We start from the raw sequence: 17,678 nt of genomic DNA on the forward strand, positions 1-17,678 counted from the left end.
GTGTGCGCGGGGGTTGACATCCGACACCCCCGTCCCGGCCGGGCCCGCGCGCCCCGCCCCGCTCCGCCCCGCGCGCGCCCGGCCTCCCCGCGGGCTCGCGCGGGGGCCGCCACGGGGGCGGTGGCCGCGCGGAGAGGTCGGCCAGGGGTGGTGGGCGCCCGGGGGATGGAGAGGGCATCTAGGAGCCCAGCGGAGTGCAGCGACTGGGGAGGAGCACGGAGGGCGCCCCGCTCCGCCTTGTGCGTCGCCCCATTTCTGGTCCCCCTGTGCGCACCCCGTCTCGCGGCCGGCAGGCCCAAGCCCCTCGGTGACGCCCACCCCGTGACCGCAGAAGAGGCGAGGAGGGCTACAGACACCGAGACGCCCGCCTTCTCCGACTTGTGTACTGTGGGACGCCAAGGTGTCAGCCCGCGCTCTTTGGGGTGAGGCCCATTTGCGGAGTTTCACAGTTCAAGAAGGGCTGTCCGCTTAATGGCCGTTCAGAACATCAGGGTAACCCTGGGGAGTGCAAAACGGGCTCGGTGTATTCGGCAGAGTGGGTGGTCAGGGGGCTCACTGCTCACTTAAGTGCAAGGGGGGACCACATGTGACTACAGAGGCGGAAAGCGGGACCTTGACAGGAAGTCCAGTGGCAGTGAGGGGCGTGCAGGAACTGGGGCCTCTGGATCCCTAGACGGGCTGCGTACCACTGCCCTATGCTGAGCATTGCTTCAAGGCCTGGAAGGGTCTTCCCGGGGTCGTGGCTAATATTACAGGTTGCGGTGTTTGGGAAGAGAGCAAGTGTCCGTTCCTGTACAGGCCTGATTCCCACCAGCCTTCTGCCTTGTCTTGCCTCTCCCTGAAGCTGGAATCCGACAGGAAGAGAAGGCAAGGAAAAGTCTCCCATCCCACAGGGACCCGGGCAACAGGTAGATTTCCCCTATTTGCTGTTTCACCAGCAAGCAGAATGAACCACTCCCCAAAGTGGCGAGGCTGAGCAGGTGGGGAGAAGTGGATGGGCTGAGGCACCAGACCCCTTAGAGTGTGGCTCCCCTCCGGTTCCAGCCTCTAAACTGCGAATAATCACTCCAGAACCAGCGGAGTTCCTGGGATCCGCCCCCGTTCCTAATGCCTTCACCCTGTGACTACAGCAGGAGATGGATCAAAGCAGAGGAGGGGAGCTCTTTTCGTGAAGAGTGATCCTTCCCCCAAGTGGCAGATGCAGGCAGGGGGATCTTTTCTGGAACCTGTGGCTACCAGCCACACCCTTCGGAATTCCCTGGCCTCTGCTTCAGCTTAATACCTGGGCGTCCCAGTCTCAGGGGCAGCAGCCAGGCACTGTGGCCCGAAGGAGAGGCTCGGGGAGGGAGAACAGAGGATCAGCCAGACAAACAGACGGCTGGTGGCACTGCTGTGGGGGTCCCACACCCTCTGCCTAGCTCCCAGCGGTGTGACTGGCAGGGGAGCCGGCTGTTGAGTGTTGGGCATCTGAGCTCGGATTTCTGCCCTGCCCAGTGTGGCCCTGAGGCAAATAAAATGCTAGCACACAGCCTCAGGTCAATCTCTGCTGTCTGGCCAGTTCCTTACCCTGAACAACACTTTCTGCACACCATTAAGCTTTGCAGCTCAGAATTTGCCCTTAACCTGTGTCTCTTCTGCATTTTGCTCAGCACAGGGGTTAAGAGTAAGAGCACTAGAGTTAAACCCTTCCTTATCAATTCCTAACCAGGTGATCTCAGGCCTACTTAACCTTTCTATCCCCCAGTTTCCTCACCCAGAAAACAGTTGATGGTGTCTGTCTCAGTGGGTGCATATGTGGGATCATTCAGTCATTCAACAAACACATACCGAACACTTATTAGGCACCCATAGCCTAGGTGCCATCCCATGAACACAGCTAGCTGGGGGGCAGGGGGCAGCCAGCAAATCAGCTGCTATCTGTGGTCAGTGCTGCAGAAGAAAAGTGGGAGCCAAGAAAGGGAAGCAACCTAAGTGTTAATCAGTAGATAAGTGGATAAAGAAGATGTGGCACATACAATGGAATATTCAGCCATAAAAAAAGAAATCCTGCCATTTGCAACAACATGAATGGATCTAGGGAGTATTATGCTCAGTGAAACAAGCCAAACAGAGGAAGACAAATACCATATGATTTCACTTATTTGTGGAGTATAAAAAAACAAAGCAAAACAGACGGAACAAAACAGCAGCAGACTCACAGACACTGAGAAGTAACTAGTGGTTACCAAGGGGAGTGTAGTGGAGGGGAGAGGGGAAGGGCTGTTGAACCACTGGTACACATTTGATTAAAATTTTCTTTAAAAGTGGAGCAGCATCAGGGAAGAGGTGTCGGGGATGGGCTAGGAATGGTCAAGGATTTAAAAGAGGTCAGGGTACTGGGCTACATTGTGATGTTGACATCTCAGATGAGGAAGTTGATTAAGCTCAAGCCTGGTGAGATCAGCAGCCCAGGTGGAGGCCAACATGACAGCAAAGTCCTTAAGGGTAGGGGGCACACAGGGCGCAGTGATCAAGGGGAATGGGTGTCAGAGAGTTGGCAGGGCACTGGAGGCCGTAGGATGGCACTTTGCACCAAACGGGACTGATTCAGGATGTTTACAGCTCCAGGAAGAGCCCCCTGCATGTAGACCTTGCTCAAGGACCATCAGCCCTCTCACATCTCACTATGGAGAGAAATTGTTTTTTATATTACAGATGCTGATTGTATTTTTTATGAAATGCTGTGTGCCACTGATTCTTCCATCCTTGGGGAGACCATGTTGGACAGAAGGTTCTGGCTTCTGGAAGCTGGAAGGGGAACCAGGCAATAAATGACTGCAGTATAATGCCACTGGTGAGAGATGCCATGAGAAAGATGCAAAACAGGGTAAGGAGCCTGCAGGGGCAGTCAGGTAGGACCACCGGGAGGAGGTGGCATTTGAGCAGAGACCAGGTTGAGGGCAAGCAGAGCAGAAGTGAGTGGGAAGAGCATTCCAGCAGAGGCAACAGCACCTGCAAAGGACATGAAGCAGGAGCTTGCTCCCCTCAGCATAAGAACGAGAATATGGGGAGGCCAGGCAGAGAGACTGGATTGTACAGTTAGAGGGTTTTGGGTGGGGACATGTCTTGCTTTACCATGACCCTGTGCAAAGCAGCTTGGAGTAGGATTGAGGAAGCAGGCCACCAGAGGCAGAGAAATGCAGGCAGGAGTTGATGCGTTCTGGCTGGGGGAGCTGGAGTTGAGTAGTGTAGAGACTGGGGAGGGAGTGTCACAAGGAGAGGGGAATAGTGGAGGTCTGGGCTGAACCAGGTGACTGGAGGGACCATCTAGGAGATGGCAGAGCTTCTGGGAAAGGGCTGGGAGACAGGTGGGTTTTGGACTTGCTGGGTCTGAAATGCTCAAAAGACCAGTGATGATCCTTGGGGGATAGAGCCAAGGTTAGAGGTAGAAATCTGGAGTCACAGCACTGAGCAGAGGTTGGGACCCTGGGATGGAGAGGCTGGCTTGAAGAGGGCAGATGGGCCAGTTTGGGAGCATGGGAAAAGAGGTAGGGGGAAAGGGGGACACGGGCAAGATGAGGGAGGGGAAGCAGCAACCCCGAGGTGGAGGGCTATCCCGGCTGCTCTGAGCCTTGGAATCCCAGGCAGAAAAATGTGCTTCAAGGAAGAGAAATAATGGGGAGAAGGGGCCAAGAGCTGTGCACAGTCAAATTCGATGAGGAAAGAGCACTGACTGTAGCATTTGGTGGGAGCCCCCTGAGCAGGGCAGAAGCCTGGAGCTGCAGGGAGGGAGCAGTTTGCAGAGTGGAGGGAGGTGAGACTGTGGACACTGGAGAGAAATGTGGCGGTGGCTGAGGATGGTGGGTCCATCTTGGAGGAATTGCAAGGCTGGTTTTAGAGGAGAGAGAGGCTGGGCGACAGCTAAGGTAGAGGGCAGGGAGAGGTCTGGGGTGGGTCTCGAGTTCAGGGCTGAGAGGAATGGGGAAGGGATAGGAGTGGGAAGGTGGCCTCTGGGCCTTGGAGCGGGACTGCAGGTTTCTGGACTCCACTTCTGCTCTGTGCTGTGACTCCAGACTTCCACCTCCAGCCCCTGCTCTCTCCCCTGTGTCTGACCTTTGAATGCTCAGATACTGCAGGAAAATAGGAAGCAGGGTGCACTGGCTCATGTTATGTACCAACCTGGCTAGGCCATGGTGCCCAAGTATCTGATCAAACATGAGTGTGATTTGCCATGAAGCTATTTTTCAGATGAGATCGGCATTTAAATCAGTGGCCTTTGAGGAAGGTGGATGCACTTCCAGGGTGTGGGTGGACCTCATCCAAGCAGCTGAAGGTCTCTAGAGTAAAGATGGAGCTTCCCCAGGAAGGGAGTCTGCCTGCCAGCTGCCTTCAGACCCCAAACCACAACTCTTCCCTGATGTTCCACCTTGCTGGCCTGCACTGCAGATGTCGGATTTGCCAGCCTCCCAATCTCCTGAGCCAGCCCTATCTCTCTAAATCTGTCCCTGCGCACATGTGCTCACACACACACACACAGACACACACACACACACACACACACTGTGGATCCTCCTCTGGAGAGCCCAGACTGACACACAGGGTCCTCTGCTGACAGAGCGGGGAAGGTGGAGGTCGAGGTGTGAAGCAGGGGGGACAGGGCATGACACACCTTGCAGAGTGGGAAGGTGAGTGAGCTGGAGTGAGACAAATGGTAAATCCTGTCACACCTGGCAGATGAACCCGTGCAGTGGAATACGATGTGATGTTCAGTGGTCCTAAAACCCAGTGTTTACATACAGAAGGGTGACAATTATATCAACCCCGGGTGAGATCATCATTCCACAAAATATGCTGGGGACCTGTGACAATACAAGTGCATAAAGATGCGCTGCCTTGCCATCTGGTCCCAAGACTAGCAGCATTCCTCTGGAGCTCCTGAGAAATAGGACCCTTGGGCCCCAAGCACAGCCAGCCCAGTTCACCAGCCTCTGGGACTCTCAGGCTCAGTGTGGTTTGAAAGGCTGTTAGGAGCGGGTCAATATGGTTCTGGGTAGGGAGGATGCTCAGGAAACTGCAGCTTTGCAGACAGCCCTAGGAACCAGAGTGCCGAATATTACTGCTGCTTACTGGCTGCCAGGACGCAGGGCCAGCGGGGCCCCCACCTCATCGCCTGACACCTGGCAGAGGTCATGGCCTGTGAAAGGGGCTCCGTTGAGTGTAGGAACCTGGCTTGTAAATTTCCCACAAAAAGGTTTTAAGCACTACACTGGGGCCAGCAAGACCCACCGCTCCAGAGCACCAATTAAAGTACCTCTAAAATGGCCCCATTGTCACTTGGAAAAGATGCCACCCCTTTCCTAGAAGCCACACGTTGGGTGCTGTGGTCAAAATGACAAAACCAAGACCCAAGATGTCAGTTCGGGGAGCTGTTTGTGAGCACTGGGGTGTTAACACCACCTCAGCCAGACCCCCAGGTACCAGCCTGTAAGAGGATCGGGAACAACCAGCTGTTTGCACTGGTGCCTTGAGGCAGGAAGCCTGGAGGAGAGTGGGTGAGGCCTGGAGTCCTTTGTTAGGCTTGGCTTTGGGTAGAAGTGTGGAGGAACAGGTGGGTATCAGGAGGTGGGGGTTCCTTAGGCGCTGGATGCCGTTAGGGGTTGGGCTTTGCAGAGGTGGGTCAACTGAGTGCCCTGGTCTGCCAGGAGGTGAGGGGGCTTATCTGTGGTTATAGGTGAGTGTAGCAAGTGGATCGGGGTGTCCAGGGTAAGGAAGTGAGAGTCACTCCCAGGTGGGGACACGGTGGCATCTCACAGCTACTGCAAGGCCCTGGGGAAGCCATGCTCCTACAGCATGGCTGCTCCGCGCATACGCCCCCTGCCTCTTCTCAGTCTTCACCCATTTCCATACTTGTTCCTGGACAGGTTTTGGCTTTTAGGCGGGCAACACCCTGGTCATGCTGTTCCTTGGTTGTTTCCATTTACATAGGTTTCATCCTTTCTGACCTTCCTTTCTGTCGGCTCCTTGAATGAGTTGAGTCCCAGGTTGGTAACTGAGGTTCAGGGAGGGGAAAGTGGTCAAGGAGAGAGTTACAGGCATGTGTTGGGGGAAATGGGGAATGCAGACATTGCACAGAATACATTCAGATATGCCAGGCTCACCCCCTAAATTTTACCACTCTGCTCACTGCAGTCCCTGAGTACCACACAGAGGGAGGGAGTCTGTCCTGCAGGAAAGCAGCTCACTCCATGCAGGCCCAACACTGTCAGAGCACAGCCTGCATCCTCTTTCTCCACCCCTGTCCCAGAGGTGTGGTTTAAGTCACATATGCACGGTTTTCTCTCAGTCAGTTCCAGGAACAGGGAAACCCTATTTCTGCCCCCTTGCTGTGGAAGTGATTTACAAGCTGGTAGGCAGTGGACCATTTCTGAATGCATGACCTAGGATCCCAGTCCCAGCTCCCAGGGATCGTGAGCGCCCCGGCAGAGAGCCAGGGATGATTAACCCATCTCTTTTTCATCATGATTTGTTTTCTTCCTCCATTCAATGCACGGAAACTTCTAAACTTTTAAGCATTTGACACTTCTCTTTTAGTGTAACTCAGTTTGCCTTTCTCTTTTTACACACCTGGATCCTGCTACATATTTTTGCTCCAAAATTAAAACTTCTGAATTTGTCTTTGTTCCTCAAATACTCAGGTACTTTCCCTAAATCTTTGAAATGTACTGTGACCTATTGCAGGAATTCCCTGATACTCTGTAGCTACTGGTCCTTCCAATTTTGAAGCCTCTCTTCACCAGCAATCCTTCAGCTCAGTTTATGTGCCAATGGGGTGGCAGTGAGGGTAGGAATGTGTCCACCAGCCAGATATGTTTTAAGTCCTAACCCTTGATTCCTGCAAATGTGACTTTACAGGGTCTGTGCAGATGGAGCCAAGTTAAGGCAAGGTCACACTGAATGACAGGGAGCCCTAAACGTAATGATGGTGTCCTTATCAGTAGGCCATGTGATGGCAAACAGGGAGAGGGTCATGTGACAACCAAGGCAGAGATTAGAATGATGTGTTTAAAGGCCAGGAACGCCAGAGATTGCTGGCAATGCCCAGAGGCTAGGACAAGGCAGGAGGGAGCCTTCCCTGGAGGCTTCATGGAGAGTGTGGCCTACCCATGCCTTGATTTTAGACTCTGGCCTCCAGAGTTGTGAGAGTAAATTCCTGCTGTGTCAGTCATTCTGTTTGCGGCAGCCCCAGGAAACTGCCAGAGTTGGAAACAGCTCCCCGCCACACACACTTGGCCTGCAGTGTCAGGAAACGTTGCAACCCTATGCAGTGCTTGTTTTATGGTGCTTATTTTTAGTCTCTTGTTCACAGTCTCCTGTAAATAGATTTGAGACCCTTCAGGGGACCTGAAGCTTGTCTCCTTTGGCTTTTTGCTGCCTTTTAACTGCACATCTAACTAGTTAAAACTGACAGTATCCCCATCCATCTTCCCTTGTTGAGAGTCATCTCCCTGGAAGAGTGAGATAAATGCCAACGGATTTGCTGTCCTAGTTTCTTCCTCTTTGACATTTACATTTACAGGTATCAGCACAGAGCAGCCTGCCTCAAGAGTTAGCAAGTAGAGGTTCTTCTGGAAGACCTGCAAACAGAGGCACAATACTGATGATGTCATAAGTGAACAAGTGACCATTATTCAAAGAGGAAGGTACTGACTTTTTTGGGAGAGAAAATGCCTCCCTGGTGAGGCCCTGATGGAGGACAGGTAGGCAGAAGCCTCATCCCCCACAGAAGTATTCACAGCCAGGAGGCAGGCCCACAGGCAAGGAGAGTCTCAGCACATATTGAAGGGAGCTAAGAAGTCAGATTGCAGGCAGGCAGGATCCCCAGGAGCTTTAGACTCTCCAACAAAGTAGGCCTGCAGTCTGTGTGAACAGCTCCAATGTGGTTTAAGGTTATTGGGGGTTGGGGGTGGAGTGGGGGTTTCATTAGATTCAGAGTGGGAGGGAAGGGCATCCAGGAGGCTTAAAACAAAGGTGAGGTCTCTTGAAAAACATATGCTGTTTGAAGGGTAACCATGTAACAGACCTGGGGATGAGGTCTCATATGCCAGCCTACAAAATCTGATTTCCAACTGCAGGCCCATGTCTCTCTCAGTTTTTTGTTTGCAGCCCCGAGAAAGGTCACACATCATGACTCACTTTGATAATTTTTGCTGTATTTTATTCTGCTAGAAAAAGGCCAGGCTGTTAAAGATTTTCTCCTCAACAAAACTGGACTCAGGCCTCCCAGCTAGACCTTAGTTTGGGCTTCTGTATGTCAGTTTAACCAGAAGCTTCCACCCTTCCTGATCACCCGTGAGATGTCTGATGAGGTTCCTCAACCCCTGCCATCCCCCATCCCCCTGGCCTGTCTTCACCGAGAATCCTCTTAGGTCAGGTTGGTTTAGCCAGAGTGCCCCCAACCCCTGAAATTTCCCTTAGTAATTTTCTATCCACTGGCCCCCACCCTATTCCTTGGCTATGAACCCCCATTCTTCCTTGTTGTAGTAAGAGTTGAGCCCAGTCTGCCCACCAGGGCAAGACCCCATAGCAGTGGTCTCCACACTGTCCTTATAGTCCTCTGAGTAAAGACTGCCCCATGAGTTTTTAGTGTCCTGAATAATTTCTTCTTTAACCCCGTCACCAGCTGTAAATGAGCCTTTTAATATAATGGAGTGTTGATGCAGGGTTCTCACCAGGTTAAGGGGATCTTGACAGGTCTAAGTCTAGTTAGCAAGCATTTGGGGGAAGCCCAGGAGAGGAAGTGTGGGCCACTGGTTCGCAGGCATGACAAGGAAATAAACAATTGCTCGTATAGGAGTTGAAGGCTGGATAGATAGTGGCCCATGACTTACTAAATCCAGCAGTCACTGAAGGGGGCCCTTGTAAGTCTTAGTTACCATCAGGTTGTGGAAAGGCATTGTCAGGTAAAAATTATCTCCCGCGCTACAGAATGTTGGAGAACCCAAAACTCTTGGTTTGGAATAGGTTACCAAGAAAGATTAAAGCCTGCATTGTGGGCCTTGGAAATTAGAAAGTTCTGGCTTCTAAACCTCACCCTGAATGGCAAGAACTAGAATTTCACACCTGTTAAGGTGGGCCCTGGATCTGGCTAACAGGATTTGACCAGTGGGTCAGATGCATGGCTAACTAACTCAATGGGAACCCAGCAGCTTTCCTGGGTGGCTCTGGTGGTTTCCCGTAGAATGTCACTGCGTTGTCCCATTTCCTTTTCTCATGTTACTTGTTCTCTGGTGGAGGGTTAGAATATCCTTGTATCCTTAGCATCACTTCTAGAAAGTCCATCTGTTCCACCACCAATTACCTACCATCACAGCTGCTCAGTAGTTTAATTTTTAAAAAATTGCTGCTTCTACCAACAGCGCTAATGTCCTGAAGGGCCCGCAGGAATTAGCCAGTATCCAGCTCCTTAACAGAGCTGAAACCAAGGCCGGGGAAAGTTAAGGACCCACTGACTACTCCCAAATATTGCTGGGTACACAGCACGTGCATACAGGGGGTACCGCCTGGCTTCGTTACAATTCAAAGCCTTCCCCCTGCTGGGGCCGGGGGCGCGGGTGTGCAGGCGTAGTAGGGATGGGGTCACGCGCCTCGGGTGCGGGAGCGCTGCACAGGCTCGTAGCGGGTGCGCGCGGGGTCTCCGACCGGCCCGCCTCCGCCCCTCTGCGCAGACGCGGGACTCCGCAGCCGCGCGCTCCTGTGGCTCACTCCGGCCCGAACTTGGGCTTCGGCTCTGGGCGGTAAGCGCGCCGCAGGGTCCCGGTGAATGGGAGAGGCCTCAGGGATGAAGGTTCATTTACAAATTGCTACGCAGATATTTGAGATCCGAATTAACCCGAATCTCAGCCCTCCCAGTTCTAGGGCGCAAGGCAGTGTAGGAATTATAAAGTCAACTGTTTCCTGAGGGGATCTTGAGAAAGGAGGCCAGCGTGCTGTGCCCCTGGAGCGCCCAGTACGTGCTGGACGGAAATTAATGCGCAGGAGCGCAGGGAGGAGCTGCGCCAGCTGGGGGCGACTGCATTGCTCGGCGGGCGCAGCAAAGCCGGTCCCGCGCGCTGAGAAGTACGGCCAGGCGAGTCGCCTCCAGGCCGGAGCTTCCGTTCCCCCTTAAGCTGCAGCTCCTACTCCCCTCATCCCCCGGGTTCTGTGAATTTGGGGCCATGCAGCCTTCCCGCCCCTGTGCTTCTCCAGAAACGTCGGTCATCCCCGTGCCTTTTGCGCGTCTTTCCTACCGAGGCTTTTGGGAAGATCTAGTTCTGCGGACGGTTGCCCGCCCAGCCCCGGGCACTGAACGCCTCTTTGCAAAGTCGTTACAAGCTCTTCCTTAAATCTGGGCCACTACTTTTTTTTTTTGCATTTTTTTTTTTGAAAGGGCATCTCTCATATTTATTGATCAAATGGTTGTTAACAACAATAAAATTCTGTATAGGGGACTCAATGCTCAATGCACAATCATTAATCCACCCCAAGCCTAATTCTCGTCGGTCTCCAATCTTCTGAAGCATAAAGAACAAGTTCTTACATGGTGAACAAATTCTTACATAGTGAATAAGTTCTTACATGGTGAACAGTACAAGGGCAGTCATCACAGAAACTTTCGGTTTTGATCACGAATTATGAACTATTAACAATCAGGTCAAATATGAATATTCGTTTGATTTTTATACTTGATTTATATGTGAATCCCACATTTCTCCCTTATTATTATTATTATTATTATTATTATTTTTTTTTTTTTTTTAATAAAATGCTGAAGTGGTAGGTAGATGCAAGATAAAGGTAGAAAACATAGTTTAGTGCTGTAAGAGAGCAAATGTAGATGATCAGGTGTGTGCCTGTAGACTATGTGTTAATCCAAGCTAGACAAGGGCAACAAAACATCCACGGATGCAGAAAATTTCTCTCAAAACACAGGGGGTGAGGTTCTAAGCCTCACCTCTGTTGACCCCCAATTTCTCACCTGATGGCCCCCCTGCGACTGTGCCTGTCTTAGTTTGTTCCTCCCTTGAGGAATCTTACCCGTCTCTGGCTAACCAGTCATCTTCCGGGGCCATACAGGGAAATGTAAAGTTGATAAGTGAGAGAGAAGCAATATTGTTTGAAAAGGTTAGCTTTTTACTTCTTTGCAGATTTATGCCCTGTGGCTTCTATGCCCAGCATTTGTCTTGAGATATCTTTACCACTTGGAAGAATTATGATACTCGGTAATTTTCTATATGAGGCACGAATTCTACTAAAGGGCTGTAATTAGGAAGGAAGAAGAAAAGCTATAGAAGTAGCAGACAGAAGAAAACATGGGAAGATTGATTATTTCTTTGACATAACTTCTTGTAGAGTAACATAAGCATGCATAGGTTTTAACAAACTACTAATTAAATTGTTTACACACACTAACAGAATAGGAAAACAGATACATAACAAAAGCAGACCTGCAATTACCAGCCATCTCCAGTGAAACCAAGAAAACCAGTTAGGCACCCTAGGCATTTGTGAAAACTTATCAATGATATGATGGATATTGTCTAACTGAATTTGAATAGTTTGAGAAAAATCAGACAAATTAAAACAACACATTCCTGGGAACTATTCACATCCCATATGTTCTTTTAACAGTAGATAGTCTATAGTCGCATGATTTTGGAGCACTGCAATTTGCACTTCTCCTAATTGTTGGTTGAGTTCCGACAGTATAGATCCAGTCAAATTTGTTGTTTTACTGTACGCACAGGCCAGCTTAGATATCTCCTTCTTCATTCCAATGGCAAGTCCAGGAACCGGCGGGATGAATGCAGCTACAACTGCAACAGCGCCAGGATCTTTGTTGAAGGTTTTTGATGATCATCTTCTGGAATGACTCTTCCAGAGGATATTGATGTTGGAAGTTCTTCTTCATATCGTATCTTAATTCGTTTTCTGGGTAGCCAAATTAGGCTTTGATCCTCTGTATAAACACAAACAAACCCTTTGTCCACACTTTGATATGACCTTTATACCATTGTGAAGAACCTATTGGAGACCACCACACAGGAACTGCTTTTTTTTAAGAGAAAGAAATATTATCAGAAAAATGTACTTCCATAGCTGATCATCCGACACCCTTTAAAAGATCAAAATTAACGATATGTAAAGCATGCATTAATCGTTGATTTGCATTTAATTTTATCCTATCGGAGTAATCTCCCCCCTTTTATTATCATTGATCAACAATTACATGAAGAATATTATGTTTACTAGGCTCTCCCCTACACTAAGTCACCCCCACAAACCCCATTACAGTCACTGTCCATCAGCATAGCAAAATGTTGTAGAATCACAACTTGTCTTCTCTGTGTTGCACAGCCCTCCCCTTTCCCCCACCCCCAACATTATACATGCTAATCATAATACCCCCTTTCTTATTCCTCTTCCTTATCCCTCCCTACCCCCGCATTATCCCCAGTCTCTTCCCTTTGGTACCTGTTAGTCCATTCTTGGGTTCTGTGCTTGTGATGCTGTTTTGTTCCTTCAGTTTTTCCTTTGTTCTTATACTCCACAGATGAGTGAAATCATTTGGTATTTGTCTTTCTCCGCTTGGCTTATTTCACTGAGCATAATACCTTCTAGCTCCATCCATGCTGTTGCAAATTGTAGGATTTGTTTTCTTCTTATGGCTGAATAATATTCCACTGTGTATATGTACCACATCTTCTTTATCCATTCATCTACTGATGGACATTTAGGTTGCTTCCATTTCTTGGCTATTGTAAATAGCGCTGCAATAAGCATAGGGGTACATCTGTCTTTTTCAAACTGGAGTGCTGCATTCTTAGGGTAAATTCCTAGAAGTGGAATTCCTGGGTCAAATGGTAAGTCTATTTTTAGCATTCTGAGGAACCTCCATACTGCTTTCCACAATGGTTGAACTAATTTACATTCCCACCAGCAGTGTAGGAGGGTTTCCCTTTCTCCACAACCTCGCCAACATTTGTTGTTGTTTGTCTTTTGGATGGTAGCCATCCTTACTGGTGTGAGATGATATCTCATTGTGGTTTTAATTTGCATTTCTCTGATGACAAGCGATGTGGGGCATCTTTTCATGTGTCTGTTGGCCATCTGCATTTCTTCTTTAGAGAACTGTCTATTCAGCTCCTCTGCCCATTTTTTTAATTGGGTTATTTGCTTTTAGTTTGTTGAGGTGCATGAGCTCTTTATATATTTTGGATGTCAAGCCTTTATTGGATCTGTCATTTACGAATATATTCTCCCATACTGTAGGATACCTTTTTGTTCTATTGATGGTGTCCTTTTCTGTACAGAAGCTTTTTAGCTTTATATAGTCCCACTTGTTCATTTTTGCCTTTGTTTCCCTTGCCTAGGGAGATATGTTCATGAAGAAGTTGCTAATGTTTATGTCCAAGAGATTTTTGCCTATGTTTTTTTCTAAGACTTTTATGGTTTCATGACTTACATTCAGGTCTTTTATCCATTTGGAATTTACTTTTGTGTATGGGGTTAGACATTGGTCCAGTTTCATTCTCTTACATGTAGCTGTCCAGTTTTGCCAGCACCATCTGTTGAAGAGACTGTCATTTCCCCATTGTATGTCCATGGCTCCTTTATCAAATATTAATTGACCATATATGCTTGGGTTAATGTCTGGAGTCTCTAATCTGTTCCACTGGTCTGTGGCTCTGTTCCTATGCCAGTACCAAATTGTCTTGATTACTGTGGCTTTGTAGTAGAGCTTGAAGTTGGGGAGTGAGATCCCCCCCCACTTTATTCTTCTTTCGCAGGATTGCTTTGGCTATTCAAGGTCTTTGGTGATTCCATAAGAATTTTTGAACTATTTGTTCCAGTTCGTTGAAGAATGTTGCTGGTAATTTGATAGGGATTGCATCAAATCTGTATATTGCTTTGGGCAGGATGGCCATTTTGACTATATTAATTCTTCCTAGCCAAGAGCATGGGATGAGTTTCCATTTGTTAGTGTCCTTTTTAATTTATCTTAACAGTGTCTTATAGTTTTCAGGATATAGGTCTTTCACTTTTTGGTTAGGTTTATTCCTAGGTATTTTATTCTTTTTGATGCAATTTTGAATGGAATTATTTTCCTGATTTCTCTTTCTATTGGTTCATTGTTAGTGTATAGGAAAGCCACAGACTTCTGTGTGTTAACTTTGTATGCTGCAACTTTGCTGTATTCTGATATCAGTTCTAGTAGTTTTGGAGTGGAGTCTTTAGGGTTTTTCATGTACAATATCATGTCAACTGCAAAGAGTGACAGTTTAACTTCTTCTTTACCAACCTGGATTCTCTGTATTTCTTTGTTTTGTCTAATTTCCATTGCTAGGACCTCCAGTACTACGTTGAATAACAGTGGGGAGAGTGGGCATCCCTGTTTTGTTCCCGATCTCAGAAGAAAAGCTTTCAGTTTCTCGCTGTTCAGTATGATGTTAGCTGTGGGTTTATCATATATGGCCTTTATTATGTTGTGGTACTTGCCCTCTATACCCATTTTGCTGAGAGTTTGTATCATGAATGGATGTTGGTTTTGTCAAATGCTTTTTCAGCATCTATGGAGATCCTCATGTGGTTTTGTCCTTCTTTTTGTTGATGTGGTGGATGATGTTGATGGATTTTTTAATGTTGTACCATCCTTGCATCCCTGGGATGAATCCCACTTGGTCATGGTGTATGATCCTTTTGATATATTTTTGAATTTGATTTGCTAATATTTAATTGAGTATTTTTGCATCTACATTCATCATGGATATTGGTCTGTAATTTTCTTTCTCATGGGGTCTTTGCCCGGTTTTGGTATTAGAGTGATGTTGGCTTCATAGAATGAGTTTGGGAGTATTCCCTCCTCTTCTATTTTTTTGGAAAACTTTAAGGAGAATGGGTATTATGTCTTCTCTGTATGTCTGATAAAATTTGAGGTAAATCCATCCGGTCCGGGGTTTTGTTCTTGGGTAGTTTTTTGATTACCGCTTCAATTCCTTTGCTCGTAATTGGTTTGTTTGACTTTTGTGTTTCTTCCTTGGACAGTCTTGGAAGGCTGTATTTTTCTAGGAAGTTGTCCATTTCTTCTAGGTTTTCCAGCTTGTTAGCATATAGGCTTTCATAGTAGTCTTTAATGATTCTTTGTATTTCTGTGGAGTCTGTCGTGAATTTTCCAATCTCATTTCTGATTCTGTTGATGTGTGTTGATTGTCTTTTTCTCTCAGTAAGTTTGGCTAGAGGCTTATCTATTTTGTTTATTTTCTCAAAGAACCAGCTCTTGGTTTCATTGACTTTTGCTGTTGTTTTATTCTTCTTAATTTTGTTTATTTCTTCTCTGATCTTTATTATGTCCCTCCTTCTGCTGACTTTAGGCCTCATTTGTTCTTCTTTTTCCAGTTTCTGTAATTGTGATGTTAGACTATCCATTTGGGATTGTTCTTCCTTCTTTAAATATGCCTGGATTGCTATATACTTTCCTCTTAAGACTGCTTTCGCTGTATCCCACAGAAGTTGTGGCTTTGAGTTGTTACTGTCATTTGTTTCCATATATTTCTTGATCTCTATTTTAATTTGTTCATTGATGCATTGATTATTTAGGAGCATGTGTTAAGCCTCCATGTGTTTGTTAGCCTTTTTGTTTTCTTTGTACAATTTATTTCTAGTTTTATGCCTTTGTGGTCTGAAAAGTTGGTTGGTAGAATTTAAATCTTTTGGAATTTACTGAGGCTCTTTTTGTGACCTAGTATGTGCTCTATTCTGGAGAATGTTCCATGTGCACTTGATAAGAATGTGTATGCTGTTGCTTTTGGATGTAGAGTTCTGTAGATGTCTATTAGGTCCATCTGTCCTAGTGTGTTGTTCAGTGCCTTTGTGTCCTTACTTATTTTCTATCTGGTGGATCTATCCTTTGGGGTGAGTGGCGTGTTGAAGTCTCCTAAAATGAATGCATTGCATTGTATTTCCTCCTTTAGTTCTGTTAGTATTTGTTTCACATATGCTGGTGCTCCTGTGTTAGGTGCATATGTATTTATAATGGGTATATCCTCTTGTTGGACTGATCCCTTTATCATTATGTAATGTCCTTCTTATCTCTTGTTACTTTGTTTGTTTTGAAGTCTATTTTGTCTGATACTAGTACTGCAACCCCTGCTTTCTTCTTTCTGTTATTTGTCTGAAATATGTTTTTCCATCCCTTGACTTTTAGTCTATGCATGTCTTTGGGTTTGAGGTGAGTTTCTTGTAAGCAGCATATAGATGGTTCTTTCTTTTTTATCCATTCTATTACTCTGAGTCTTTTGATTGGTGCATTATGTCCATTTACATTTAGGTTGACTATTGAAAGACATGTACTTATTGCCATTGCAGGCTTTAGATTAATGGTTACCAAAGGTTCAAGGTTAGCTTCTTTAGTATCTTACTGCCTAACTTAGCTCGCTTATCGAGCTGTTATATACACTGTCTGGAGATTCTTTTCTTCTCTCCCTTCTTATTCCTCCTACTCCATTCTTTATATGTTGGTTGTTTTATTCTGTGCTCTTTCTTGTTTCCTTTAACTGCTTTTTGTGGGTAGTTGATTTTATTTTTTGCCTTTAATTAGCATTTGGTTGGTCTGCTTTCTTTGCTTTGATTTTATTTTCTCTGATGACATCTGTTTAGTCTTAGGAGTGCTCCCATCTAGAATAGTCCCTCTAAAATACCCTGTAGAGGTGGTTTGTGGGAGGCAAATTCCCTCAACTTTTTCTTGTCCGGGAATTATTTAATCCCTCCTTCATATTTAAATGATAATCGTGCTGGATGCAGTATTCTTGGTTCAAGGCCCTTCTGTTTCATTGCATTAAATATATCATGCCATTCTCTTCTGGCCTGTAAGGTTTCTGTTGAGAAGTCTGATGATAGCCTGATGAGTTTTCCTTTATAGGTGACCTTTTCCTTCTCTCTAGCTGCCTTTAAAACTCTTTCCTTGTCCTTGATCTTTGCCATTTTAATTATTATGTGTCTTGGTGTTGTCCTCCTTGGATCCTTTCTGTTGGGAGTTCTGTGTACTTTTGTGGTCTGATTGATTATTTCCTTCCCAAGTTTGGGGAAGTTTTCAGCAATTATTTCATCAAAGACACTTTCTATCCCTTTTTCTCTCTCTTCTTCTTCTGGTACCCCTATAATGCGGATATTGTTCCTTTTGGATTGGTCACACAGTTCTCTTAATATTGTTTCATTCCTGGAGATCCTTTTATCTCCCTCTGTGTCAGCTTCTATGTTTTCCTGTTCTCTGGTTTCTATTCCATCAATGGCCTCTTACATCTTATCCATTCTGCTTATAAATGCTTCCAAAGATTGTTTCACTTCTTTAATCTCCCTCCGGACGTCATCCCTTAGCTCTTGTATATTTCTCTGCATCTCCGTCAGCATGTTTATGATTTTTATTTTGAATTCTTTTTCAAGAAGACTGGTTAGGTCTATCTCCTTCTCAGGTGTTGACTCTGTGATCTTTGCCTCAAATTCTGCCTTTTCATGGCGATAGAGATAGTTTGCAGAGCTGTCATGAGTGATGGCTGGGAGAATGTCCCTTCTTGTTGGTTTGTGGCCTTCCTCTCCTGGGAGAACAGCAACCTCTAGTGGCTTGTGCTGGGCAGCTGCATGCAGATGGGGCTTCTGATTCTTTCCCG

The 17,678-nt window shown here is 46.8% G+C and overlaps 1 long non-coding RNA gene across 2 annotated transcripts in view; it reads left to right on the plus strand.

The window, feature by feature from the left end:
• The first annotated feature begins 100 nt into the window (after positions 1-100).
• Positions 101-17,678, plus strand: part of LOC130680492 (uncharacterized) — a 33,077-nt gene continuing 15,499 nt past the window's right edge. Inside the window, exons 1-3 of one of the 2 annotated variants that reach the window (XR_008993513.1) lie at positions 101-422; positions 2,695-2,866; positions 7,556-7,683. This is a non-coding gene — a long non-coding RNA (uncharacterized LOC130680492). Of the gene's footprint in view, positions 423-2,694; positions 2,867-7,555; positions 7,684-17,678 lie in introns of those variants that run through there. The other variant, XR_008993512.1, reaches the window with a different exon arrangement.

The sequence above is a fragment of the Manis pentadactyla genome, chromosome 13 (genome assembly GCF_030020395.1).
Source record: "Manis pentadactyla isolate mManPen7 chromosome 13, mManPen7.hap1, whole genome shotgun sequence".
Lineage (NCBI taxonomy): Eukaryota > Metazoa > Chordata > Mammalia > Pholidota > Manidae > Manis > Manis pentadactyla.